At 42.5% G+C, this 13,987-nt stretch overlaps 1 pseudogene; it reads right to left on the bottom strand.

Annotated features, from left to right (window-relative positions):
* Positions 1-1,592: 1,592 nt before the first annotated feature.
* On the bottom strand, positions 1,593-13,559 carry LOC117835712 (tau-cadinol synthase-like; annotated as a pseudogene).
* Positions 13,560-13,987: the final 428 nt, after the last annotated feature.

Genomic DNA, 13,987 nt, shown 5'->3' with positions numbered 1-13,987 from the left:
GTACTGCAATGCTTTCATTTCTTATCCTTCTTTAAAAAGAATTAAATAAAGTTACACATAATTAAAATGATATTATAGTAATTTCTCACTATTTTTGGTACTTGGTCCTACCAAATTGGTACTTTTCTTTAGATACTTCATGGTACTTCCTTTGTTTCCACCGTTTGATTTCATCGGATGGACGGCTCTCATTTTTTTCAAGCACTCTAAAATTTCTCTTCGAAAAAATACTCTCTGTTGAATAATATGGGGGGGCCTCATATGTAGCTTCCGCAAGGTAGTTAAATCCTACTCCCTCCGTTCCAAATTATAAGTCATTCCGACTTTTTTGAAGTATTTGACCAAAATTATAGAAAGGATTACAAAGGTTTATTGCACCGAATAGATATACTATGAAAATATATTTAATAAAGAAACTAATGGTACTTATTTGGTATCATGAATGTTAGTACTTTATTATATAAATTTGGTCAAACTTTAGATACTTTGACTCTCCAGGAAAGTTAAAATGACTTATAATTTGGAACAGAGGGAGTATAATTTTAAAACTCATTAGACCCATCTAACACAACCATTGCAGCACATCAATCTCCTCCCACGAATATTATTCAACATTTTCTTAAGCTTAATTCAACAATCTGCATGCTAACCCTATATCAACATTTTGAATAGGGTAACTCAACATTACATGAAGATCAAATATTATTTTTTTACTTGCTACTCCCACCTTACCCAGATTTTCCCACATGTGATTCATACTTCAACATTTTCTTATAACTGCGAACCTAATTCAACATTTTAAAGATGCTAATTCAACATTTCACGGGTCAGATATTATTTATGGTTAACTTAGGGGATGAGGTATTTATTTATCGTTGGATTGATCCCTTATCTTATCTTAACCATCCATCCAGTGTAGCACGGATTTGAAGCCATGTAAGCAAAAAAAAAAATGGAAGTTATATATGTTTCCGGAATGATATGGCTCACTCAAAATGATATTATCCAACCCCTAAGCTGAGGCCCAACACGGCCCAGTAGTGGTACGCCACTAAGCTTCATGCCGTCCTGCGAGAGAAGCTGTGGCGTGGGGGGCGACGGAGCGGGGCGGCGGCCTCGCCGTTCGTCGTCGGTGTGCCCTCCTGATTCGCCACGAAAGGAAGAATGGCCGGCAGCCGGCAGCCGGAAACACCTTCGCTCGGTAAATTCTTTGCCCTCCTCTCCCCGCTGACTTCGATTTGGGGACGACGGTCTTTGTTATGATTCCGGTGTAGCAGATTGAACCAGCCGAAATGTCCAGGATTCGTTGCAGTTTACACTAAACACTATGGGCTTAGGGACCAAATCCACCTCGCTATTTTTTTAGCCCGGTATGCTTGCTTTTACCGTGAATATCTAGAAGGAGATCATAGTCATTTTCTGGGTGCTCTTATGTAAAATGCACTGGAGGTAGGAAAGGAGTGTGCCAGTGTCATCTTTTATCAGAAGAATTATTTATCACGCGGATAAGACGATAGTATGTATTGTTGTAAATACTCCATGTAATATTTATAACATAAACTTATGCTTACAAGTTACAAGTACATGGTCACCCTATGTTTAATCCGAATACATCTTTTATTTGTCTGGGATACACAGCTCGTTCTTCGGGCTGTGTGAATAGAATTAGCAGCATTCTGTTGTCTAGAGCAGGACAGGCTTGAGAAACAGGCGCTTGATGACCCCCTTGAGCCCGTCGCTGAATGTGAATACATCCTTCTTATCACCGTACATTAATGGCATGCTGACAGTTAGGTTGAAAATTCGTTGCACTGCTGTAGTTCATTGTTCTCAAAGCGTGCTCTGTTTATGGTTTTCCATGCATCTTCAGTCAGGGAATCTATCTCTGCACAGGCGACGTCCGCCGTGACGCCATGCTTGCTGATGTACATTCGACTGAGCTGGCCACATCATTTTTGTTCTTTACAACTATTTACCCTGCTACTAGACACTGTTTTGTCATGACAGCGTGATAACAATAGACGTACTCCCTCCATCCCAAATTATATCCCAAGTATCTTCAATCTTCAACCGATATCTAACACAGTTAGGGTCGAGCAGAGGTTTGTAGCTATCCACCTCTCGGCCGCGCCGTCCTCCCACACCAACCCCACCCGCCTTACTCCGACGGCTGCCTCCGCCGCCGATGGCGGCGGCGGCTGCCAGCAGCGGCGCCAAAGCCAGCCCCCGCATCACGCTCTCTCCCTCCCCTTCCCTCCTTCTCTCTCCCTCTCCACTCCCACTCCGAAAACCCTAGGCGCCGCCGGTCGTCTGGGTCCGCTGCCGGCGCCGGCAGCCGATGGCAGATCCACCTCCTTTGAGCCCGGATCTACACATCCTTGGCGTGGGGGTCCCTTTCCCGACGATGACCTCCGCGTACTGCCCCTTCCACCGACTGGAGGACAGGGGACCGCGGTCAGGAGGCTGCTGCCTCCTCGACGGCCGGATCCGCACTTGCCGTAGTCGAATTCGCATCCCTCCCCTTGCCGCCCCTTCCACTACTGGTGGGCGGGCGGCGAGGGTGGCTGCTGTCTCCCCGGCTATCGGGTCCGTCAGGGGCGGGGCTCCGTGCCCCACCGCCACGTGACCGGCCGGGTGCCCCCCCAACCTCTCTCTGGTGGCTGCGCCATCTTCCACCGGTGGGGGGGGGGACCGGCCAAATGGCTATCCCAGCTCGCGGTTGTGGCGGCATTCTTCGGCTCCTTGGCGCCCGGTGGTCCCCGTGCTCCTGGTGGCGGTGGTGATTTCTGGGGAGGGAACGGGGTGTAGGAGAAAGCCTTGTGCCTCCTTGCGGATCAATGACGGCGACGCCCCCGGGTGCCGCTTCCCTTCTTGAAGGCATCATTCATTCCCCTTTTCCCTTCCCTTCGATGAGCTTCCAGGTGAAAGCCTTACCGTGTTGGTCAGACGACGACGGCGCCAGTTGCGTCGCCTCCTCTCTGCACCGTCTAGGAAGCTCTGCGGGTTCTTGTTGCCGTCACTTCAGGGACCGTTGTTGAACATTGCCCCCAGTCGTCTCCAGCCGATCAAGGTCCTCATGGTGATCGTCTACTCTCCTTGGGAAGTGTCTTCTTCTGCGCCTGCCTTCGCTTCGATTGTCCACCTCGCCCGGGTTGCTTAGGTCGTCGTCGTCTGGCGGATGCTTTGCCGTCCCCTCTTCTCTGGCGGATACTTTGCCGCCGTTCTTGCTCTGGCGGATACTTTGCCATCGTCGTTGGTTGCTTCAGGCGGATGCTTTGTCGCCATGGTCGTGCTGGTTGGGTGGATGCTTTGCCACCGTTGTTGTGTTTGGGCGGATGCTTTGCCGTCGTGATCCTGATGTTTGGGTAGATGCTTTGCCACCATTGCGGTTCTGAGACCTTTAGCACCCTTGATGAGGTTTTGGGTTCGAGTGTGCTTCCTCTTTATTGCTTTGAGTCGTTTGGTGGTTGTTTTTGCGTTTCTTGAGTGTTTCTCTTTCTTTGGTCCTTTGTCCTCTTGTGCTGGTCAAGCTTTGTTTAGCTTCATCGAGATTGTGTCTGTAAACTGCTTTCTTCTTAATGAAAAATGTGCTAAGGTGTAACACCTCGTGTTAATGACAGCCTAAGGATGTCAATAAAGAGTTAATGATGAGCTTTGGAGTAGAAGAAAGGTAATATTGACTCAAAGTCAAATTCGAGCCAAATTTGACCGAAATTGCATTTTGGAGTTTCAAATTTGGATAAATTTGGCAAAAATATGAAGTTGAGGCTTGAGGGTGTTTAGAACTCAAAGGAGTGCAGTTGGAGACTAATTCTAGTCTTAAACCAGTCTCCAACCCCTCAAGAATGTAACCGAAGAAGGAATCAACAGAGTTATTATTTTCCGTCCGAAAATACGCGATTCTGAAAATCAGAATGAGTACCTAACTTTGGAATTAGTTCCTGCATAATTTTTCATATCAGTGGGTAAATATTTTTAAACATTAGTGGAATATGGTCTTCGGAGAAGCTTAGTGAGATGTTGGCTAGAGAAAGTGGAGGACTCAAATTTAAAATGAAACTCAAAATCAGCAATTAAGCAGATTTCAGCCTAGTTGCTGAAGTAATTTTTCTAAGTCTGAAACAGCAGTGGATGATCATATTTGGAGCAAGTTTCAGGGAAATATAGTGCAAAGGGTATATGAGTTCATGTGCAAAATGGAATTTTTGTTAGTTATAGAACACAAATAGATGAGGGTTGAACCATATGGAGCAAGTTTGAGCTACTCAAATTGAGTTAAAAGAAGGGCAAATGGTCTTGTTATAGTGCCTGACGAACTGAATCAAAGGGATTCAGTACAGTTCGGTTTTGCCGAACTTGGGGTTAAAAATTTCGGTCCTAGAGTGCTTAGCTCGGGTAAAGGCCAATCTATCAATTGAAGTGATAGAATTCCTCTACAAGTTTGCTTAAAGGATATTTGGACCGTAGGATTCGAAATCGACCAATTTGGAGGAGTAGACTTCGGAGCAAAGGAAAATGGAAAGAAGGAAAGACAGGACGAGCAGGAGACAGAGTCGTGCCGCCGCCGCCACTCTCGCCCGCCGGCCAGCGCGATGCGTTGGGCCACGTCCGCACCCATGCAAGCCTACAAGCCGCCGAGGTGGCACTCATGCACGCGGTAAAACTTTTGTATATGTACTGCTCCCGCCGTCGAGTTTATCCGTTTTACCGGGCTGCTCTGTTTTCACCGTCACGAGCAGAGCACGGCCAAGCTTCGGTTGCCGGCCGATTTCCGCCGCTCCACTGCCTTCCCCATCGATTCCTCCCACCTAAATCCCCACCAGCACCTCGCCAACACCCACGCCTCCCCGTTTTTCCAGTTCCCCCGCCGGCGAGCTCCTAATCGCCGTTGTTTCCGTCAGCCCGCCGCCAATGTCCTGCTCACGGTGAGCCCCTCCTTGCCGCCATCCTCTTGTTGTCTGGTAAGTTTTAGGTAAGTCTTGGGGTCTCTAGGGAGTCGTAGGAGGAGCCGAGGGCCGTGTGTGTGCCGTCGCCATGCTTGGCCACGGCCGGCCGCCGACCAAGCCACCCGCCGCCATGGAGAGACCGGCTCAGGCCATCTCCAGGGGGGCCGCCGCCGCCCACAGGTGCGCCGTGGCCTGGGGGTGCCTCCCCGGCCTGGCCCCGTCGCCGGCAGGGCACCGGCCATCGAGCCCCGCCATCCCCTGTCGTGCCTTGCTTTTGGGCGCAGGGAAGAAGAAGCCCCTGGCGCCAAGGGCCCACGTGCCAGGGAAAGAAAAGGAGAGAGAAGGGGGTGGGCCGGCGGGTAGATAGGAAAAGGAAAAGAGGGGCCGGCCCAAGGAGCCCAATGCAAGAGAGAGAGGGTAGATAGGAGTGTAGTAAAAAAAAAGTTTGACCCGAGGTTTTGGATAATCATATGTTTTCCTTTTTGTAGATAAACAGTTCAAATTCGGTTTTCACCATTTAATTCACGGGAAATTCTAGAAATGTCCAAAAATAGTGAAACTAATTTTGTTAGGATTGTTTTATTTTTTTTATGTATTAAAAATTTTAAACCTTAGGAAAAATAATAAAATTTAGGTATTTTTTTAATGCCTTTTGATTAAGGTATTTAAATAAATGCTTAACCTTTATAAAATACATAAAAATTTTGAATAATGTTTTCTTATTCACAAATTATTATTAAGCTATAGGAATTAAGTTTTGAGATTAGAAAATAATTATAATGCTTTCTAAAAATAAAAGAAAAGGGCCTAAGGTAGGTTAGTAAAAAGATTAAAAATGGTGGGTTAATCTTTATGGGTAGTTTAGTGTTGGCTTGCAACTTTATCATGAAGATAGATTGTATAGTCACTTGTTGGCTTGCAACTTTATCATGAAGGAAAGTTGTATAGTCATGTGTTCAAAAATTTACATCTCTAACTCCTGCATATACTAAATCGTAGACACCGAAGCTCCAGAAGTGGAATTCTTGGATTTATCTGAAGAACCTTCGGAGTTTGAGGAGATTGTTGAGTTGATCCCCTGTGAAGCCGGACCGTCAGACAGCACTAACCTTTTTACAGATCAAGGCAAGCCCCGATGCATCTATGCCTACCTACTTTGGGGTTATTATTTCATGTGTCCAATTATTGGTTATTTTCTTTATGAATGCATTAAGTCTAGGAGTTGATTGAAACCTACTCTTGTGCATGATCCTACCTTGTTTAGAGGACACCTTTGCCACTTGTTCACTAATTAGTAACTATTCTATGCTTAGCAATGCTTAGATACTTCAATCAACTTGGTTGCTTAGCTCTAAGGTAAATTTGGTCATACATGTTGGTCAAGGAAAATAGCCTGGAAATTGGAAATGCAGACAGAAGCTAGAGATGGCAGTTCTATTTGCTAAGTTAATTTGGTTAAGGCCCGATCGTTGTCTTAACCTTTGATCAAGTGAGTTTTACTTGGTTGCTTACTGGGTATGGACCAGTAAAGCCCGGTAGGTTAGTTGGCTCTCTGATCGGAAATATTTCATACACGTGCTTGACGTGCTGGAGAATGGCAGGGGCGTAGCCGGAAACTCACATGGAGATCAGGCCAGACGTAGGGTCCCATGTGGGGGTGCGTCCCTAGGTTCGGGTAGTCATATTCCCAATCTTTGGGTGCGGCTAATCGAAAGATTGTTATGTGCAACCTGGACAGTTGTACATAGCTGGTGGTCAGGGTATCTCCTACAGGATGTAAATTGATCCGGATCACCGCAATTCTCGGTTATGAATTAATCCAGTTGAATGCAACGTTTTTTCCGAAATTAAATGTGCTGTATGACTTAGTTCCATCTGGTTGCAAAAATATTTTCGCCATCTAGACTGGTCAGGTAACAAACTCAATCTGAAATAAAAGATAAAACTAAGGTTCCACTTATAGTAAGCTCTTTTCTGCAAAATGTGAGTCAGCCAGTACACTAAACAGCTATCATTTAGTTTTGGAAAAACTATCTATATTGGTTAGTTGGGTTAGTCTTGCTGAGTAACCCGTACTCAGGGGAATCCTTCATTGCTATTTCAGAACCTCAGCAGGAGTCTGCCGAGGGAGAAGCCTCGAAGAACTAGGGTATTTTTACGAGTCTCACAATACCCTAGAAATAAAACTCGGTTGTTTGACTTGCCTAGACCAGCTATGTTTTAAACTCTTAGAACTGTTTAACCTGCATTGTTAAGTTTGTTTCAAACTATGGTCTGTAATAATTCGCACCTCGATATGTATGTAAAAATGTAATATTTGTTGATACCTTCCCATCGTGGAAGTAATCCTGATGTATGGCTACGGATCACGTCGTGGATGTTTCGAGGAGTCCTAGAGACACTCGACGGACTACCGGACTTATACGGGTTTAAGTGCGTTTCAGGTAATTGTTGTTCTGACAGTGGTTAGGCGCACTTAAGCCATTTTAAGTTGGGCGGTTCCGCCACATAAGGCACGGTCGCGAAATTTTTTTTGTTCTTTCCACGCTGTGGACAACGCATCCATTACTATGTCAAATAATCTAAGGACAAACGTCTATCGATTTGTAACTTTGAGAATATATATGCATAATTCATACCTTAAGCGAAGCAAGTCATTCATGAAATGGGTCACCTCTGCGAAAGCTTTGACAGCATCGGTGCAACTGTTTGCCTACTCAAGTGCCTCCTTGGTTGCAACATCATCTCCCATGCCAACTAGTAACCCAACAGAAGCAAATGGAGCACCTGAACACACGGTAGACACCTTCACTTGATCTTTAAATCTTGGCCTGTAACCACCATGAGACCATTCGGCTTCTTGGAGATAATTACTTCATAATGCTTGAAACTGAAAACGAAAATGTATAGAAACGTGTAAGCTTTCCTTTAATTCCAAGGAAACAATATACAACTTTGATCAAAGAGATTTTGATATATATGATACAGTATGAATGCAGATCTTATAGATAGATGTACAGTTTTATTACTGCCTATATAAGAGTGGGTTTTGTATCTACCAGAAATAATTGGTACAGCATATACGTTGATATTGAATTTCGTGTATTAATTATTACCTCATGTTGATATAGTCCTATACTTAAACATAGGAGGATTCATATGTCATACATATCTGGTATACAGTTCTGTTGGCTCAGATAATCATATGCAAAAACTTCAAATAGTTCAAATAAGATTTTACCACATAAACTTCGAAGACCAAGCTCACTGATGTTATGAGGAAAATCACATTTTTGAAAAAGCAAAACATTATAGATGATAGTGATGTACCGCTTTTCTACTAAAAGCAACTCTGTACTTCTCATTTGGTTTCAAATCATCCTCAAACTCCTTAAAGATGTTCATCAGCTTGAGGTAGAGCTTCTTCAGGTAATCTGTTAGAAGAGAAGTAGCGCTCTCGTCCCATCTGCAGGAAATTTAAGAAGTTACACCTTCAAATGCAAATATTATATGAACTGATGCTTTGCTCTCTCATATTAATAAGATTGCTGGAGCACTCCAACCTTTGTATAACTTCATTGAACTTTCGACACTCCTCCAAAGTAGCACGGACATCATAAGTGTCGTCTGTCAGGATTATCACTGCAATTAACTTGGCAAGGATCATCCTTGCCCTTGAGTATTCTTTCTCATAGTATGCTGTATAGGACCACAGGTAGCACTCAACCACACGATCCCGTGAGTAGGTCAGCACCTCTTCATTGTAAAGATCTTTCCACCATCTGAGATTAACTTAGATTGCTGTCACTGTGTTGCGTATAAAGAACTATAGGTTTGTTTTATGAGAAGAATGTTTCGAAAAATGTTGTTTTAAGTTTTTCTGATCATAATGAGAGGTTCTTCTGTAAAATAACCCATCCTTTTCTTGTGGAGCAGATAAACTAAACATCATTGGAGTTAAGAAGTACTAGATTGTAGGTACGTTAAGCTATGAAGTAACTTCTGCTTGGGAGCTTCTCCCAATAAATTGCATAATCACACTTATTCAATTAGTTTATCCATACAGCATACTATAATCTCTTTCCAATTTATGCTTATGGCAGCTATATCAAATTTATACCATGCAAATAAGTTATTATTTTGGAAGATCAATAGATCATCGTGGAAGTTCAATAGGACACATTTTGAAACTATACTGTGCAAACTCTTTTGATGGATCGAGTGGCTAAGCCTATCTATGTTTATAGTTTGACACTGCTTAGAGGTTTCAATGGCCAAAGGTTTTTGATGAAATCAATGGCCAAAGGTTGAGGCTCATATTTTGTATTAAGACCCACAAATCGTTAAATTAGAATTCCCATCTCTTTTCATGATGTAGATAGTGATTATACCTAGAAAGAGCCTTGAGCTCCTTCAAGTGGAGACGTTGCAGAAGGTTAAAATCCAGCTTGGCAAACTCCAGAAGGGAGGAGTTATGTGTCGGCTCTCCTTTGTACTCTGAGATATAATGTAGAGCTTCAACTCTTCTTAAGGTTCGTGGCAGTGGTAGGTGAAGGGCTCGGTTCACTTGCTGAGCCAATGGGTGTTCAAGGTTATTTCTCATTGATTCAAGATGTTCCCTTGCAAAGATAGCCTCTTCAAGTTCTGCCTCTCCATGAGTGAAAAGGTAAGCTGCATTATATAAACTTAGTAGTCCCCTTGCATCATTAGTCATGTCAAGATGAAAGTTCCTATTTTCATCTTTGAACCTGTTGAATTCATCTGCAAGATCGAACAATCAGATTATATGAAAGTCATGCATCTTATTAGCTTATTAGCATTGGGTGATCCTATCTCTGCATGCGTATTTTATTGTTGCAAGCAAGATTTCTATGCTGTGAATTGCTATGAATTTTTAGAACTAGTAAGCAGGAACATGTTTTCTTACGTCTGATAAAATTTCCATGTATTAAGAATCATTTGGCGGAATCAAGAAGCATATATACAAAATGTCAAATGCCTATATCAGGAGCTCTTGCTTTTCATTATGTACCTGGAGATACACAAAACCCTTGCTGCCTCAGTAGGCGGAATCGAAGGGCAACCTCATGGAGACAACTGCTGTTGAATTCAGTACCATGGATTCTACTTAAGGTGGCAAGAATCTGTTTGTCGAAATGATGGTCTATACTTAGATGTTGGAGTGTGTCCACTAGCTTGAGTTGCTCAGCTATAGTTGTGCAAGCTTCAAATAGCCCACTTATTTTCTCTTTTAGTTGGTTCACCCTCTCTGTCACCCATTCCTCTGATTTCTACATCCATAGAGAAATATCATTATTTAGGATCATCTAAGGAAAGCTTATCTAGGCATGCATTTGGTTACATGTTGAGAAAAGAATCAGTGATAGTGTATTAGTGTTATCAAGCATGGAAATAGAAAACCAAACAAATGTTGCAATGTTTAGTTGTTTACAGATCGTGCTGATTATATTCCTAAAACAGAGACAAGAACATGTTATGTTCAATTAAACATGTCTTTTAAAGCAGGGGAAAACGAAAATCTGACATATAGTTCCATTTTAATCTTAACATCTCCAAGTTAGACAAAACTGAAAGAAACATAAACAAGCATTCTCTCTGCATTATAGCTGTAAATATAAGCAGCCTGGGGAATGGTTGTGTGCAGTTTGATAAAGAAGTCACCCCCATACAGGTGTCTATGTATGTATATTTTTCATCGATGCAATGCTACTTGGTATCACTGATTATTAACATGTTGTCATGCACGAGTTCACTCGTAGTCGTAGCAATAGCAGCTGATCGGGATGAACCATAGCAAACTGTTTGCAATCTGATCAACCTTACTGTTGTGGGTGCTAACCTAAATTATTAACCTTTTACTGCAGGCGCGGGGTGTTGGAGTGGATCTGTGCAGGAGGCAGCCATCACTAGCTGCAACCACACGAATTGGCCCACCAGAACCAACCGGCTGCAGCATTTCCAACCACCCCGCATTGTCGCGTACGGGGGGCACAGTGCCCGTGCAAGCATTGATGGAGGAAAAGAAGAGGAAAGGAGGAGGAGCTGAATCACAGTAAACTCGCAAAAAAAAAAACTGAATCACGGTAAGGCCATGATTGTGGAGGGTGTGGACAGTGGCAAGCCACTTCATCTGCCGACACTCAAGACTCAACATTGCGAATGAAGAAGATATAAAGTCATTCACTACTACAGAACTGACTTTAGATCCCATTCCCTTTAGTCTCGATTTAATTTCGATCCGGGATAAAAGGGGGTGCGCCACGGTAGGCTGGAATGGGGCGCACCTTTACTCTCGGTTCTTTTTTTGCAACCGGGACTACAGGCCACCCTTTAATCTCGGTTAAAACGGCTGGTTTCCGGGCACCGACGGCGCCACCTTTTATACCCGGTTGGATCCACCAACCGAGACAAAAGCTCCAACCTTTTGTCCCGGTTTGAATTACCAACCGGGAGTAAACCGGTTATCCCAGTTGGTAAATCCAATCGGGACAAAAGGTTGGATCTTTTGTCCCGGTTGGTGGATCCAACCGGGAGTAAACACCAATCGGGACAAAAGCTCTAATCTTTTGTCCCGGTTGGATTTACCAACCGGGATAAAATCTTATCTATATGAGGGACCACTCCTCCAGCCCGAGCCACTCCACTCCACAAAGATAGAGAACCTCATCCTCTCCATGGCGCCGAAGCAAGCCTAGGGGAGGTGCTGCTGAATTTTTTTTCCTCATGTCCGCGGAGATTTCACTCATCCAAAGTGTTGTGAAGGTTAGCTACTTCATGCTCCGTTCATCTATTGTTGTTAAGCTTTGTTTTATACTTTAGAGAGGGAGAAAAAATGAGTTTGTTTGTTGTTAAGCATGTAGAGGATTTGTATTTATACATGTTTTTGAGCTACAATGTGATGAATATCTATAAATTAGCCATATAAATTGTAGGTGTAATTTCATACTTTAGTACTTTTCAGATAGAGGTATGGAATTAGCCATTTTTAGAATAAATAAATTATGTGGGAAATATTGAATTTTTTAATAGTTTAGTTATTTGTAAATTAAATATGAGCTAAATAATTTATGTATTTCTATGTAAACTTTCGGCAATATTTGAGTTTGCGATACTGATGACCTCGGTCAGGTGCTTAGGGATGCACACAGAGATTGCGAAACTTAGAAGGAATCATCAAAGTTGCAGCGCATGATAGATGATCACAGGAAATTGCTATACCCAGATTGCCAGGGTGGCTATAAAAAGCTGGGTACCACACTAGAATTTATGCAATAGAAGGTTAAAAATGGTGTATCCGATAAGTAATTTCAGGGGATGATGGAAATTGTCAAGAAGATTCTTCTCGAGAATAATGAATTGTCATCCACAACATATGAAGCTAAACAGATTGTTTGCCCTCTGGATTAATGATAGATCACAGTGATGCAGTAAAAGAATTATTTAAGAAGGTAATATAACTAGTGTAGAATTAATGAATCATTCAAACTTATTATAAATATAATTGCTAATTAAAAATATTTTTGCATATTTGAAATATGTAAAGTTTTAATTTTTGCTTCATGAAATCCAGCGAAACCCGACGAGATCCGATGCCTACAAGCTCCACCGATGCGAAGAAATAGAATAAATTTCTAAATAGAAGAAAAAGATATAGTATAGAATTTATGACTAGTTAAAACTTATTGTAAACAAACTTGCTAATTTTATATATTTTTGCATGTTTCAAATATGTAAATTTCTTATTTTATTTTTCGCTTCCTGAAGTCCAATGAAAACATAAATAGAATAAATTTCCAAATAAAGAAAATAGTATAGAATTTATAACTAGTTAAAACTTATTGAAACCAAACTTGCTAATTTAATATATTTTTGCATGTTTGAAATATGAAAAATTCTTACTTTTTGCTTCCTCGAATCCAGTGAAAACATAAATCGAATAAATTTTAAAAAACCAGTCGGGAGATGAAAAACAGGAGAAGGTCCCCATTTATCCCAGTTATAAAGTAGAACCGGTATAAAAGGGTACTTTTCGATTCCCGCCTGGAAGTACCCATTTATCCCGGTTGATCATAAACTGAGATAAAAGGCCTCCTTTTATCTCAGTTTATATTAGAAACCGGGGTTAAATGTCCTTTAATCCCGGTTTCAGTTACAAATCGGGATAAAAAGGGGGGTCCTGTATAAAAGTTATAGTGTCTTCTACACCCCCGCGCCCAACACTTAGCGAATTTTTCACTCGTTCTCGTCGTCCTCGTCCCGCCCGTCGCCGGCCTCCGTCATCGCCGCTCCCCGTCGCCGCTGCCGGCCCATCCTATTCGCCGGCCTCCTCCACCTCCATCGCCGCCCCCATCATCTTTGCCCGCAATCATCGCCGGCCTCCTCCTCCGTCCCCGTCGCCGCCGCCGACGCGTCCATCCCCGTCGCCGCGACCTCCGCGCGTGCCCCTCATCGCGCGTCGGCGCCACCTCCTCCCCGTCGTCGTAGCTGTCCCCGTTGCCGCGACCGCTGTCCCCGACGCCAGCCGGCCGGCCGCCTCACCCATCGTCGCCGCGTGTCCTCATCATCGTCGCGCCCTCCTCCAACTCCAGCCATCCCCCGAATTAATTTTTGAAATTTTGTAGATTACATACAAAATAAATTTTGTATACATTTAGGTCCCGTCTGGATCATTGCAATTGTTTGTGGAATATAGTTGTATACTTATAATTAATGCTTAGAAATTAATTGAACTTTCGTACAAATTTTTAGAAATTTTTGTTGAAATGCTTAGAAATTAGTTGAAATTTAGTACATTTTGTATAGTACATTTTGTATATGTTACATTTTTTATATTACATTTTGCATAGTACATTTTGTATGTTACATTTTGTATGTTATATTTTTTATATTACATTTTGTATGATACATATTTTATATTACAATTTTATATATTACATTTTGTATATTTCAAAATTTTAGTACATTTTGTATATTTCAAAAAAAATTGTTGAAATGAATTTTTTTCATGGTTGTTCAATATA

Source organism: Setaria viridis, chromosome 9, assembly GCF_005286985.2.
Source record: "Setaria viridis chromosome 9, Setaria_viridis_v4.0, whole genome shotgun sequence".
In the NCBI taxonomy this organism is placed as follows: Eukaryota; Viridiplantae; Streptophyta; class Magnoliopsida; order Poales; family Poaceae; genus Setaria; species Setaria viridis.
The sequence above is the reverse complement of the archived record's forward strand: the minus strand, read 5'-3'. Positions and strand labels throughout refer to the sequence as shown.